A 13415-nucleotide genomic window follows, 5' to 3' on the forward strand; every position below is an offset into this window, starting at 1 on the left:
GACAGAGCCAGACGCCAGCATGGGCCAGGGTCAGTGTCTCCAGCAGAGAAGTGGACACACACCCAGAGGTCTGGGCCATGACCTCCCATCCCGGTGGCCAGAGCAGTTCTGACAAACGCTGGGAGTCGGGAGCCTGGGGTCCTATTGTGGCCCTGCCACTGAGTCCCTGCACAGCTCCGGGGAAACCGTTTCCCTTTTCTGGGCCTCAGTTTCCCCTCAGGACCCCGCCAGCTCTCCAGTGCTACCACCCCGCCGTGCCCGTCCGTCTCAGGGGCGGACTTGCCTCTGCGTTTGACCTCTCCAACACCAGCGCTCCAGTGCCTCCCCCCACCCCCGCCACCCCCAGAGCCTCCAGAAACATCCGCCCACCCCAGGGAGGCCTGGGGCCGCTTTTAGAGCCACACTAGGCACTCCGGAGGCCAGCGTCTCCCCAAGGTTCCCAGACCCCAACTCTTCCCACACTCCCCACGGCCCAGCGCGCCTCTCCTGTTCTCTGTCGTCAGCTCCCGATACCAGGAGGGGAAAAGCGCTAATTCCACTGGCGGCTCGACCCCACGCTCATTTATTTCAGACATGACCTTTGATTTCTCGGGTAGAGTGTAAATTACATGTCGCCAGCATAAAATATTAAATCCAATTTATACTTAATTATTGATGCTATTATGTATTCTATAGTAATGGCATCAGAATCTCAGCCCCCGTCCGTGCCCAGTAAATAGCTTTTTTGCATTAGAGGCTCCTTGAGGTAAGAAATCTTGCCCCGCTCCTTCTTCACCGTATGATTGATGATGATGGGGAAGTTCGTAAATAGTCTTCCAGAAATATTTCTCTGGTCGCCCGTAGCTCCGAAGGAAGGTTGGGGGGGGGGGGGGCCGTGCTAATTATCAGGGCGGCCGGGCGGATGCAGCCCTCCCCGCCACCATTTAGAGCTGGTGGGTTGAGGGTTGGCAAGATGGGGATGCTTTAAGCAAAGCCCCGCTGAGTGGTTTAAGAGAGAGCGGAGGAGGACCACAGTGGTTTTCTGAAGGCTTTAAGTCACATGTAATCTTCACATGGACATTGGGGTTTTGTTTTTTATTGAAACATTAATAATTCCGGTTTCTTGTAAAATATTCATGGTTCCTGTTGCTGCCTTCAAACCCGCTCCTGGCCACTGCATTTAATTTCCAACTCGGCCCGTGCAGGCCTCTTGCCGTCGACCACCCATGGCTTCTGTGCAATTTATTAAGTGGAGGTAACGGTGGCCATCGGGTGGTCAGAAAAATCGAGCTCAGGGTTTCTCTGTAGCAACTGGTCGCAAGCCAGAAAGGCCCCGGAGCGGGCGGGGCTGCCGCTGGGCAGGTGGAGCGAGCGTCGTGGGACAGAGCGTCGTCCCGGCTCAGTGGACCCGGGACACACTGGCAGAGCTGGGGCCGGACAGCCGGGCAGGCCTGGAGGGGAAGATGGGAGGCAGGACGGAGGAGGAGGCGAAGGGGAAGGAGGAGGGAGAGAAGAGACAGACGCCCAGGTAGCGGGAGAGCGTTGTGACAGCCCCAGGACATTGGAATGGCAACGCAGGAAAGAAGGCAGGCTCCAGGCCCAGGACCCCCGGTTCCGAGCCCCAGCTCTGCCTCCAACTAGCCGCTCAACCTTAGCGAGTGACTTCTGCGCGTGACCTCTGGGCCTCAGTCTCCGCCTCTGGATATTGGGCCCTGAGGCCAGACGGGTGCTGGGTGCCTGGCACACGGCCCCTTCTTGGAAGGTGGCGCCATGACGGCTACTGCAGTTGCTTGGTCCGTGTCACATGTGAGGCCTGTGGACAGCAGAGCCTGGGGAGACCTTAGGAGGTGGAGAGGTCCAGCCGTTCTTCCAACAGACAAGGGGCAAGGCCCAGAGAGGGAAGGTAACTTGCCCCCAGGCCGACAGCCACTCCTTGTGAGTGCCATTCAACGCTGTCCAGACCCGAGCTCTGAAATTCAGATTCTTGAAAAGCAGAGAATCAACCTTCCGGGAAACACAACTGCCCGAGTTCATCCACAGAGCCCTGCCCCATCCCCAGCCTGCACCACCCCGAAGAGCCATGATTAAAAGGTTTGACTGCCGGCACAGATGGGGTCCTCTCGTCTCCCTCCCCCAACTCCCATCAGGGTCTGTCCACCGGGATAGATGTAATCTGTCCAGGAACACTCCCACATTTCCCTGGGGTGCCTGCGATTAGCAAGGCCCACCAGAAGCCAAAGAGAATTCCAGAACGTCAGCCACGGCAGCAACTCAGCAATCAGTTTCCTCTGCCCCATGACTTTGCTGGTAAGGAAACTGAGGCCCAAAGAGGTTAAGGGACTTGCCCAGCACGGTAGATGCAAACAGAAACATAACCCCTCCGACCCTTTAGCCTATGGATCTCCGTGTTGAATCTTTCTGGGGTTGGGGGGTGGAGGGGAATTAGCCTCAAGACGTGAAGCATGAGCGGCCATAAGGCAGAAAACACCTGTGTGGTGGAGCCCTCATCATCTACTCCAGCCACAGATACCACACCACTTGTAGGTACTTCTTGAGCTAGATCCAGCCCCCCGTGGATCTGCCCACCATCAGAAATGTGTCCGCCAGGGGCGCCTGGGGGGGGCTCAGTCGGTTAAGCGTCCGACTTCAGCTCAGGTCATGAGCTTGCAGTTTGTGGGTTCCAGCCCCGCGTCGGGCTCTGCGCTGACAGCTCAGAGCCCGGAGCCTGCTTCCGATTCTGTGTCTCCCTCTCTCCCTGCCCCAAGCCACTCGCATTCTGTCTCTGTCTCTCTCAAAAATAAAAAAACATTAAAAAAATTTTTTTAAAGAAAAAGCAACGTGTCCATCCATAGCTGGGCATGCTCAGATTCAAATGGCCAGACGCTGCGTGCCCAAATCCAATAAGCAAAACCCTTCCAACTCCAATCTCCAGTGTAAGCACAGAGGCGCCAGGAGGTACCAGGGTCCCAAGGGGGCAGGGCCTCTCTGGTAGTCCAGGCAACAGGCAGGAACCTGACTGGCCCACCTGCCCCGGAGGCAGAGAGACCGTCGCCAATGCCAGCCCCAAAGCCGGAGATGGGGCAGGACGCATCTGAGTCATGACTCCCCCAATATTCCTGTTGGCCCTGGAAATGACTTTCTCCCTTCGACCCCAAATACAAATATAACTTGTTATTAGTAATACAGGCACACCTCGGAGATGTTGCAGATTCGGTTCCAGACCATGGCAATAAAACAAATATCACAATAAAGCAAGTCAAAAGAACTTTTTAGATTCCCAGGGTGTATAAAGTTATGTTTACACCGTACTATAGTCTATTAAGTGTGTAATAGCAGCAAGTCTAAAAAACGTGCATACTTTAATTAAAAATACTTTATTGCTAAAAAAAAATGCTAACCATCATCTGAGCTTTCAGCGAGTTGTAACCTTTTTGGGGGTGGAGGGGTCTTGCCTCACTGTTAATGACTGCTGACCGATCAGGGCGGTGGGTCCTCAAGGGTGGGGTGGCTGGGGCAAGTCGTTAAAGTGAGACAGCAATGAAGTTTGCCCCATCCAGGGACCCTTCTTTTCATGAATGATTTCTCCGTAATGTGTGATGCTGTTGATGGCATTTTACACGGTAGGACTTCGTTGAAAACTGGAGGCAATCCTCTCAAACCCTGTTGCTGCTTTATCAACTCAGTCTGTGTAATGTTCCAGATCCTTTGTGGTCATTTCAACAATCTTGACAGCATCTTCTCCAGGAAGAGAGTCCCTCTCGAGAAACCACTGCCCAGGGGCGCCTGGGTGGCTCAGTCGGTGAAGCGTCCCAACTCTTGATTTCAGCTCAGGTCGTGATCTCACAGTTCATGGGTTCGAGCCCCACATCCGGCTCCGTGCTGACCATGCAGAGCCTGCTTGGGAGTCTCTCTCCCTCTCTCCCTCTCTCTCTCTCTCTGCCCCTCTCCCACTCATGCTCTGTCTCTCTCTCTCTCAAATAAAAATTAAAAAGAAAGAAAGAAACTACTGACCAAGAATCATCAGAACGAATAAAATAATAACAAAGAAGTTTGAAATACAGCGAGAATGAGCAAAATGTGGCACAGAGACGCGAACAAACGCTTTTGGAGAAAACAGTGCTGATAGACACGCTCCATGCAGCGTGGCCACAAACCTTCAATTTGCAAAAAACGCAGTATCTGCAAGGCACGGTAAAGCCAGCACAGCGAAAGGAGGCGTGTCCGTCCGGAAAGCTCGGAAAAGAAAGGAAAAGGAAACCCACCACGACTCCATTAGGAGAGAGAAGCTGTAACACACGGAAATACACTTCTGTTATTCTTCTGTGCATTTAAGCCCCGACTCTCCTTTAGGTTTTGTTCCTTAACGTGAACCGAAACGGTAACAGAACAAACCCTCCGGCCGGTGGAGCTTACAGGCAGCTGCAGCACTGACCTTTCAGGATGAAGCACATTGCAACTGATGATAAAAGTCGGTCTCTTTCTCTGTGCCTCCGTTTCCCCTCTGGGCCTCGCCACAGGGCCGACGGCTTCCATGCTCTGAGGGGACCCAGAGGAGCTCCTGGGTTTCTTTCTGATGCTCCTAGGCTAAACCCGGACGGGCTGGAGGCCTGCCGTGGGGCCGGCCAGCAGGCCGTGGTCCTTGATGGAGCCGACCCGCTGGGTTCTTACGGGACGCCTCGAAACCCGGAGCCCAAGCTGTAGCACAGGGTAGTTTAAGAGTCCTGGAAGAGGCTTCAGCCGATCTGAGATCTACTTCAGGCTTTGCCGGTCACCAGCTGTGTGACCTTCAGCTAGTCGTTTCCCTTCTCTGGGCCTCAGTGACTGCCCTCCCCCACCCAGGGAACTCATTAAAAATAGGGATTCCTGGACCCCATGTGGGAGATGCTGATTCTGTACATCTACAAAGAAACAGCCCCAACTTGCCAGCCCCAGGGTTTGCTTTGATCAGAGGGAATGGACCTTATCTAAGAACTTGATCCAAGATTAAAGAAAAGGTATAATTTCATGTAATACCATATGTGGATGAAGATCAGGCGTGAGCGGCTCTGTAAGGAGGAGGCCGGGGGGGCCTGCCTGTTCTGCACGGGGGCAGGAGGGGACCCGAATTTGGGGGCCGTTGGCTGGCAGCTGGAGACGGGGCGAAAGAAGCAGGAGAAACGGTTTCTTTGGGAACCGAAGGAAAAACAGCACAAGCAAGAAATCTCTGCTGGTGGGGTGTGGCTAAGACATTTCTAGAAACGTGATAGCTGGCATTGATTTTGAAACGGGGCCCTGCTCTGTGCTGCAGTGACCCAGTGTTACCCCCCCGACCTTCAGGAAACGCCTGCCGTAGGCAGCAACCTTGTGCTGGAGCAGCTTCATGAGGACGAAGGCGGGGGAGTCGTGTCGAATGTGGGGCAAAGAGGTGGCAAGAGAGGAGGAAACCACAGGTGAGGGTGAGGAGTAGGTGGCAGCAGGGACGTCTGAGGCCACAGAACAAAAATTTGCAGGATGGCCCTTCCCCTAAATGCACCGGAAGCTGGAGACCCTCATCAAGGGTGGAGGGGAACACCTGGTGTATCCATTAAGATAAAGAAATACAACCCAATAAATAAAGGAAAGGTTTACCTCTCCTAGGAGTCAGGAAGTAAGAGGTGGAGTGGGTGTGGTAGTTCTGCAACGTCCTTACCACCTCCAGATCCTTCTTTCTCCTCCACTATCCTTAGCACGTGGCTTCTATTCTCACGGTTTCTCCCGTTTCCAAAGTAGCTGCTGGTGCTCCAGCCATCGGGTGTGCAACTCTAGATGCGAAAAAGGAAGGAGGGGGAGGGTAAAAATGGCACGTGCCCACTGTCCGAACCCTTAAAGAGGGCTTTCCTCGAAGTCCCACTCAACAACTTCCACTGATTCAGTCACATGGTCATACTTGCTGCATAATAGAGTGGCAATGGGACCTTTTAATGACACAGGGATACCTTGAGAAAAACTGGGGTTCTGTTACTAAAGAAGGAATAGGCGACCAGCAGTCTCTAGCACAAATGGGTTTCACTTAGCGCAGGAAAAACCTGCTTCCCTCTGGCTTCTGCCTGCAGCTCCTGGTTCTGCTCTCTTTTTTGAGAGAGAGAGAGAGAGAGAGAGAGTGCAAATGAGCCAAGGGCAGAGAGAGAGAGGGAGAGAAAGGTAGGGCTCACCCGAAGCAGGGCTCGAGCCTGACGTGGGACTCGAACTCATGAACCGTGTGAAATCACGACCTGAGCTGAACCAGATACTTAACGACTGAGCTACCCGTGATCTGCTCTATTTCACAACGTCTGTAACTGTCAAGTCTGTCTTCCAAATGACAGCCTTCCTCAGAACCTTCTTTTTTCCAGCTGAACTATCCACAGGTCCTTCAACCACATCTCAGGACCCAGGCCAAGATGAGCTCTAAAGACTTCGCTTTACTCCTTCTGCACCGATTTCCTCGTGCACCTGCCACGTGCCCTCCACACGCAGTCGCGTACACAACAGACACCCGAGCTCACAGTCGGGGTGGACGCGAAACCAATCCTCGCCGGGGTGCTGAGTCGTCGCACTGGGGGAAGGACCCATGCAGGCAGAGCTGAGGCCTCCCTGGAGGAGTAATGTTTAAACTGAGTCGGGAGGAAGGAGGAGGAGTTGGCTGGGAAACACTTGAGGGGACCAGTAGGCCGGGAGCAAGGAATGAGAACGACAAGGGTGAAGGCCCAGAGTCACCAGCAGGGAGAGGGAGGGAGGAGCTTGAGGACGTGAGGGCTGGAGGAACGAACGCAAACGCGGGGCCCGGTGAGAGCTTGGGGACCCCGGAAGAACGGGCTCCCGGGGGGGCGTACCCGCTGGGCATCTTGGGAAGGTTGTTGGGTCACGCTCCCCCTGCCAGCTCCAACAAGAGATCAAATGCAGAATGAAGTTAGTCTGGCAGGGCTCTGTTCTCAGCCGTCATCACTTTTAGCTGCTGCTCCCTGGTTTGTTCTAGAACATCACAGCAGCGGCACCAGGCAGGGCCTCGTGGTTGGCCAGTGATTTCCAAGAATCTACCCACTCTTCTTTTTTGCAAATGATACGAAAGCCCCCATGCCCTTACTGCCACCTCCTAATGCCTCCTGATCGTCGTTTCTCAGGGATGACAATGGCTGTTGGGAGGTCACTTTGGAGGTCCTTGTGGGGCTGAAAGATCTGGATTCATGTACAGCACCCTAGCGTTGTCCTACGGCGTCCTCACTTATCTTGAGCTGCCATTTCTTTTTACCCATATTTCGTCTCTAAGTTGCCAAGAAGCCGTTTAGAGAAAACCAGTGTGGTTTGGGGTTAAGCCCCGGCAAGGTGTAGACAGCAGCCAAACTATTTCTTCCTTCCTCCGAATTTCCTGCTGACATCTCAGCCCAGAGCAGGCCTGAAGAAGGTTCTCTCTGCAGCCTCCAGCTGCACCAGCCCCCACCGGCTCACCGGAGCACACCGCCCTCTCTCACCAGGACCCCCACCTGACCCTGGGCCCTAGGTTCTTCCTGTGGGAAAGAGGAGAGGAACCGAGAGGGAAAAGGGAGGAGTAGAGACATCTCCTTAGAAAGACAGCAAGAGCCATCAGCGGAACATGCTGGAAAACAGAGCAAGGAGACTAGGGAGAGAATATACACTGAGCCTCACAGACAAGAGAGGCCCCGGTCATTTCCGTCGTGGGAGGCTAATCATATTTAAAAGCGGACGAAAGCACCCACACCAAATATGGAGGCCTATTTAAAATATTTACATATAATGAATTCAACGTCCTAAAAATTGTACTGTAATTTGCGATTAATTTCCCAAGATTGCTCCCAGATTTATCTTCATGTGTATGAATTCGTAGCGGACTTCAGCAGTGAGGCGCACAAGTGGAACACAGTTCTTCCCTCAGCCCAGTCAGCCCCGGGTGACGAGTGTGTAACCTCATTTGAGGAGAATGTCAAAATGTATTTGAGGCACTCTGTTAATGGGAGGTTCTTTGCAAATACCTTGAAGTAAGAGCTAGAGCAATGGTTCTTAACCAGGAGTGACATTGCCTTTCCCCCCACCCCTGCCCTGAGGACATTTGGCGACATCTGGAGACATTTTTGACGGTCAAGGCTATGGGAGTTGCTATTGGCCATCTATTGGGTGGAGGCCAGGGGTGCTGGCTAACATCTCCTACGATGCACAAGACGGCCCTCACCACAGCAAACTGCCAGTCCAAAATGTCATTAGTGCCAAGGATGAGAAACCTTGCTCTTGGGTGGGGCCGCTCTAGACCCACTCTGCCAAAACTTAAAACAACCCTGGACAAGAGCCACACGGTACAGGGGCTTGGAAAAACCCTTTGGCTTCCCCTCGTCCACCCTAGCAAAATGTAAAACCAAGCCCACACAAGTTCAAGGTGATAGGCCACTTACTGAACCACGTAATCAAACACAAACCAGCAACCTTCGGAGGAAGAGAAAAGAACGCAGAGTCTCTACAAAGAATCATCCGTAGTATGCAGTAAAAAAATGATCAGATGTGCAAAGAAACGGGAAAACATAACCCTAACTCAGCAGCGAGATTAAAACTAACTTTTACAGGACCAAACAGAAGTTCTCGAACTGAAAAGTACCATCAATGAAATGAAGAATTCACTAGGTGGACTTAAAAGCTGATTGGAGGAAGGATCAGTGACCTTGACGCCGGAATAATAGAAATTACTCGATATGAGGACCGGGGAGACAAAAAAAAAAAAAAAAAAAAAAATTGCGGAAAAGTAAAAAGAGCTTCAGGGACCTTTGGGACAGTATTAAACCACCTAAGGCATGTGTACTTGGAGTCCAAGGAGGAAAAAATGGGGAGCGTGGGGCAAACAATAAATGTTAGGACATAACGACTGAGATTTCCCCAAATTTGAAGATAGGTGTCCAAGGTTCCAGAGAGAGAGGAGCTGGCATTGGATTCAGGTTCTGCTGCCTTGAAGAGTGGCCTGTATCCTCTGCGACACGCCCCACAGGGGACAGCCAACGTCCCATCCGAGACCCAGATCCAATGACCCTATGAGCCTTTTGGTAAAGGAGGCGGACCAGGGGACTGGTCGGAACAACCTGGGACTGGGAAGCAGCGGCTGCCACCAGGGGACCCACGAAGATGGTGAGGGGTGGCCGGGCCAGGGTCGGAGGTCCCAACGGCCTCCTTCAAAGAGGCTAAAGCATCCTAGAAGAGCAGACTCCAGGCTTCCTGAGGACGGTTTCTTCTATCCTCTCGACAGAGAGGGGGGCTCTTTATTGCTGCAGCTTTTCAAGAGATGGGTTTGCTTCTTCCCGGACGGAGTTCTCGGAACACCAACCCTCTTCCGAGGCTGGGACACGGCCGCCTCTGCCAAGAAGCCCGCAGCCACCGGAGGCAGGAGGAGCTGAAGTGTGCTCCCCGCTTACCGCCTGAAATGCCACCATCACAGTTCTTCTGAGTCCAGGCTGTGGTGGCTCCATGGGGGTTGCCTGAGGGAAGAAACATACCGAGAGCCACTGTTAGGCCGCCACACCTTGGCTGGAACCTCGGAGAGAGCCTGCCGCTGGCCCTGCTCATGTGCTGAATCCATCAGAGGCTCCGAAAATATTCGGAGATGGATGATGGGTCCTTGGCCTTTCCCCTTTCTTTCTTCCTTCTCATTTAGAGCACCGCAGGATAGGGCAGTGTGGCTCAGGACCCAGCCTTCGTGGCCAGACTGCTTGGGTTTGACACACAGGCGTGTGGCCTTGGAAAATTACTTCGCCTCTTTGTGCCTCAGTTGCCCCATCTGTGGAATGGAGACACAGTGGTAGTTGTGGGGCAGGGCTCCTATCAGGGTCCAACGAGAAGGTGCATGGTACTTGTTATTGGGACTTGGGGCAAGTCCCTTCCCTCTCTCGGGGTCTCAGTGAAATGGCCGGGAAGCTCAGGGACAAATTGGGTTTCAGCCAGAGTTCCTGGTACAATCATTTCCTCAGTTCCATTCACCGTTTCTGTCCTCTTGGCCTTGAATTAACGTTTCTACTGTTCACGTGTCTTTTCTGACCATCTTTTCTGGAATCAGGGTGAATAAAGTTTGGCGATACCTATTCGCCCAAAAAGGGGCCTTCTTTTCCCAGTTTAAACGGGGAGGGATCTGCCAGCTGATGGACTGAGTCAGCCCCATCAGGAGAGGGCTGTAACAAGATGGTCATTCTCCTGCTCCCCTGGTCTGAGCCCCGGACTCCGTCGACGGTACAAAGAAACTGCCCAGCCCCCAACACACACACCTGTAGGAGACAGGTGGAAACGAGGTCACGGGAGCCCTGAGAGGCAGTCAGCACACGTAGACCACAAGGCATCTGGAACATAATTCTGTCTCTTTAGTCATTCCTGCATTCACATTTTCATTTTCAAACCTTTAAGGAGCGTGCGTTGTGGACCAGGCCCTGAGGCATTAGCAGATTTGGGGTAAGTAGAGAGCAAGGGTGGCAGAGAAACACAACACGCGTTTCAAGCATAGTGTAAAGAGTGAGCCGCCTGGCTAGAGAGCGTGGTGTTCATTCATCCGTTCGCTCGTTCATTCCGCCAATATTTATTGGGTGCTCTTCTGGGAGACAGAGCTGGAGAGATCTTGGGCCTTGGGAAGACGTGTCCTCCACCCCGGGCTAGGACTTTGGGACTTTCATTGTCTCGGGAACCACAGTGAGTTGACTGAGCAGTAAAATGGCAGGATCAGGGGGCCAGCCCGGGCCGCAACCTGAGCAGGGCCCAAACCAGTGCCTCCCAGTCGCAGGCAGGTCCCGCCTCGGCCTTGGTCTTCTCTGAGGCGCCCACCGAAGGCCCAGCCCCTCCGCAGTGCTCTGGGGCTCCAGGTGAACTAACTTCCCCCAGCTGTCAGGAGCATGGCCCCCCCACCCCGCCACTGATAGCTTGTTGGAAGTTGGGGTGATCAGCTCACAGATCACTCCTCGTCCATTCACACATCATCTCGATTAATCCCGTTGCTGGGAGCTACCCCTTCGTTTCCAGCATCTTCTATCCGCCCCCGCCCAACCCAAGAGCTAATAAGCCAAAGAGACAAAGAGGACGGTGAAGCCTTGAGGAACCGGGGCCGGGGCATTCTGGGGGAGAGCCGATGATGGTGGGGGTCCAAGGGGGACCTACGGAGGCCCAACTTTGAAGCTGGGAGTTTGTGTCACGAAAGAGGACAAAGCCTGGATTAACAGTAGCTGTTCAGGCATGCAGAGTCGGACATTCTAAGACAGACAGGGGCTCCAACTTTTCTCCATATGCAACGGAAAAACACACAAACACACGAGAAAACAAAAACAAAGCAAAGCCGGGGCTGGCCGGGCCGTGCACCAAAGCCGTCTTATTAGCTCCTTCTTTCTCCTCGGGCCGCGCCTGACAGTGTGGCTTCTCTGTTTTGTGGCACAGACCACTGGCCCCAGGAAATCTGGACTCCTTTTGCCCAAGTCCCTTCCAATTGATATTGACGGGTTCACCGCTCGCTTCCTGCTCTGCTGGGGCCACTCCAGGGAGGGTGTGGAGGGGAGGAGAGCTCTGGTCACTCCTGTCCGTTCACAGCCGCAGACGAGAGATGGGCCCCAGTCTTGCCAGCAGTGACCCCCCCCCCCCTCGCCTCCTGTCGCTGGCCCGGCTCGAAGGGCACCAACCTCCACAAGCCCTGGTGGGCACATGGGCACACACCGGATGGTCACCACAGCACCGCTTCAGAGAATTAATCAAGTTCGGACAATAAGAGAGCGCCCCGGCACGGAACGTCAAATTGGCAAAGAATGCTTAATGACAATGGAAAGTCGTACATAACACGCAAAGCCAGCGGTTCTCAAACTCGAGCCAGATACATCAGAATCACCTGGAAGGCCTATTCAAATGGCTGTGGGGGCCCACCCCCAGCGTCTCTGATGAGGGGCAGAATTTGCATCTCTAAAAAAGAGATCGAGCATATACTCAGCATATATTTATGGGTAAATAAAAAAAAAAACCGAGCATATATTCAGCATATATTTATGGGTAAATACACGGTTAAGATATTGATAGTGATCATTTTTGTATAAGGAGATTGACTACAGGCTTTTCCTGACTTTGTTTTTTTATATTTTATCTTCCAAGTTGCAATAAACATGGCTTCTCAAAGAGCGTGACTTATTTTAACATTTAAGCGCTTCCTTTGCAAGCCCCCCCCCCCCCCCAGGCCTACCCTCGTGGGAACAGACGGCCCTGGCCATGTGCTGCTGCTGCCTCTTAGCTCTGTCTCGTTCCGCCTTGGGTTTGTGTTACACTGTCCCCACCAAGAGGCAGTATAAATGCCTTACGTAAAAACTGGCTCAGGTTCCTCCATACCCCCCGGTACACGGACCCAGTACAGTGCCCTCCATGCATCTGAAGTCAGTGGAAACTCAGGAGGCATGGGGTGCCGTGTAACGAACATGGGGGCCCCAGTCCAGTGGCCTGGGTCAAGGCTGAGCTCTGCTTGGCTGCTGTTTGGACCTACGGTTGCTTCTGGAATGGTTCCTCTTGCCCCGCTGGTCACCGGCTTGGCCCTCTATGCAGCCAATATTGTAGCGCCACCCCAGGGGGCAATACTTCCGGTGCCCTCCCCGATCAGGGAGCATTCTGGTTAACCACGGTGATCGTCGGTGATGGCACCAATGTCCAGAGAGTCCCTGCAGGCCTGGAGATACAATTTCTTCAGGCCCAGAAACGGCTAGCCAATTACACAACGTACACGGTCCTAACTCCGCCACTTGTCAGCTGCATGACCCGGTACAAATAAACTCGGCATCTCTGAGTCTTGATTTACTCAGCTGTCCGATAATGAGTTTGCGCGAGAGAAGAGACATTGACACTCATCCTGACCCCCTCTAACCTCACCTTTACAGGCATTGCTAATCAATCGTAGCATTCTATCCCCCTTAATCAAGATGCAGTCTCCGATTTTTCTTAGCACTGTGTGCCAGGCATACTGCTCCAATCAAAGCAAACTAACATTCAAGATACAAGCTAATTCCCGCTCCTAACCGACATCATTCTCTATTTCCCTGAGACTGAGAACAGGGCTCAGCATAGTGGGTCTTTGCTAAATGAATCCACATGGATACATACCAGCTGTCACTGATTATTATGAAAGTGAAATCTTTGGTAGCCACCAACCATTATGTACCAACCCCAGACCAACTACTTCCTCCTTCCCGAGATCCCTGGCCATTCAGTTGGTGCCCTCTGCTGTCCACCAGCCTGTACTGCAAGGACCTTCCCTTCCCAGCCCTAAGGACTGGGCTGGTTGAGGACAATGGTGCTATCGCAAACAGGCCCAAACTTCCCCGTCACGGAATCAGGGGGCTTTGGATGCAATCAGGGGCAAGCCCAGCCAGACGCCTGTTTAATCACCTTGAGTTTTGTTTGGTCTTCCCTCCTCTCCCCTCTCCCCTGTGTGCCATCTGCAGAACTGA

Source organism: Panthera leo, chromosome C1 (assembly GCF_018350215.1).
Source record: "Panthera leo isolate Ple1 chromosome C1, P.leo_Ple1_pat1.1, whole genome shotgun sequence".
In the NCBI taxonomy this organism is placed as follows: domain Eukaryota; kingdom Metazoa; phylum Chordata; class Mammalia; order Carnivora; family Felidae; genus Panthera; species Panthera leo.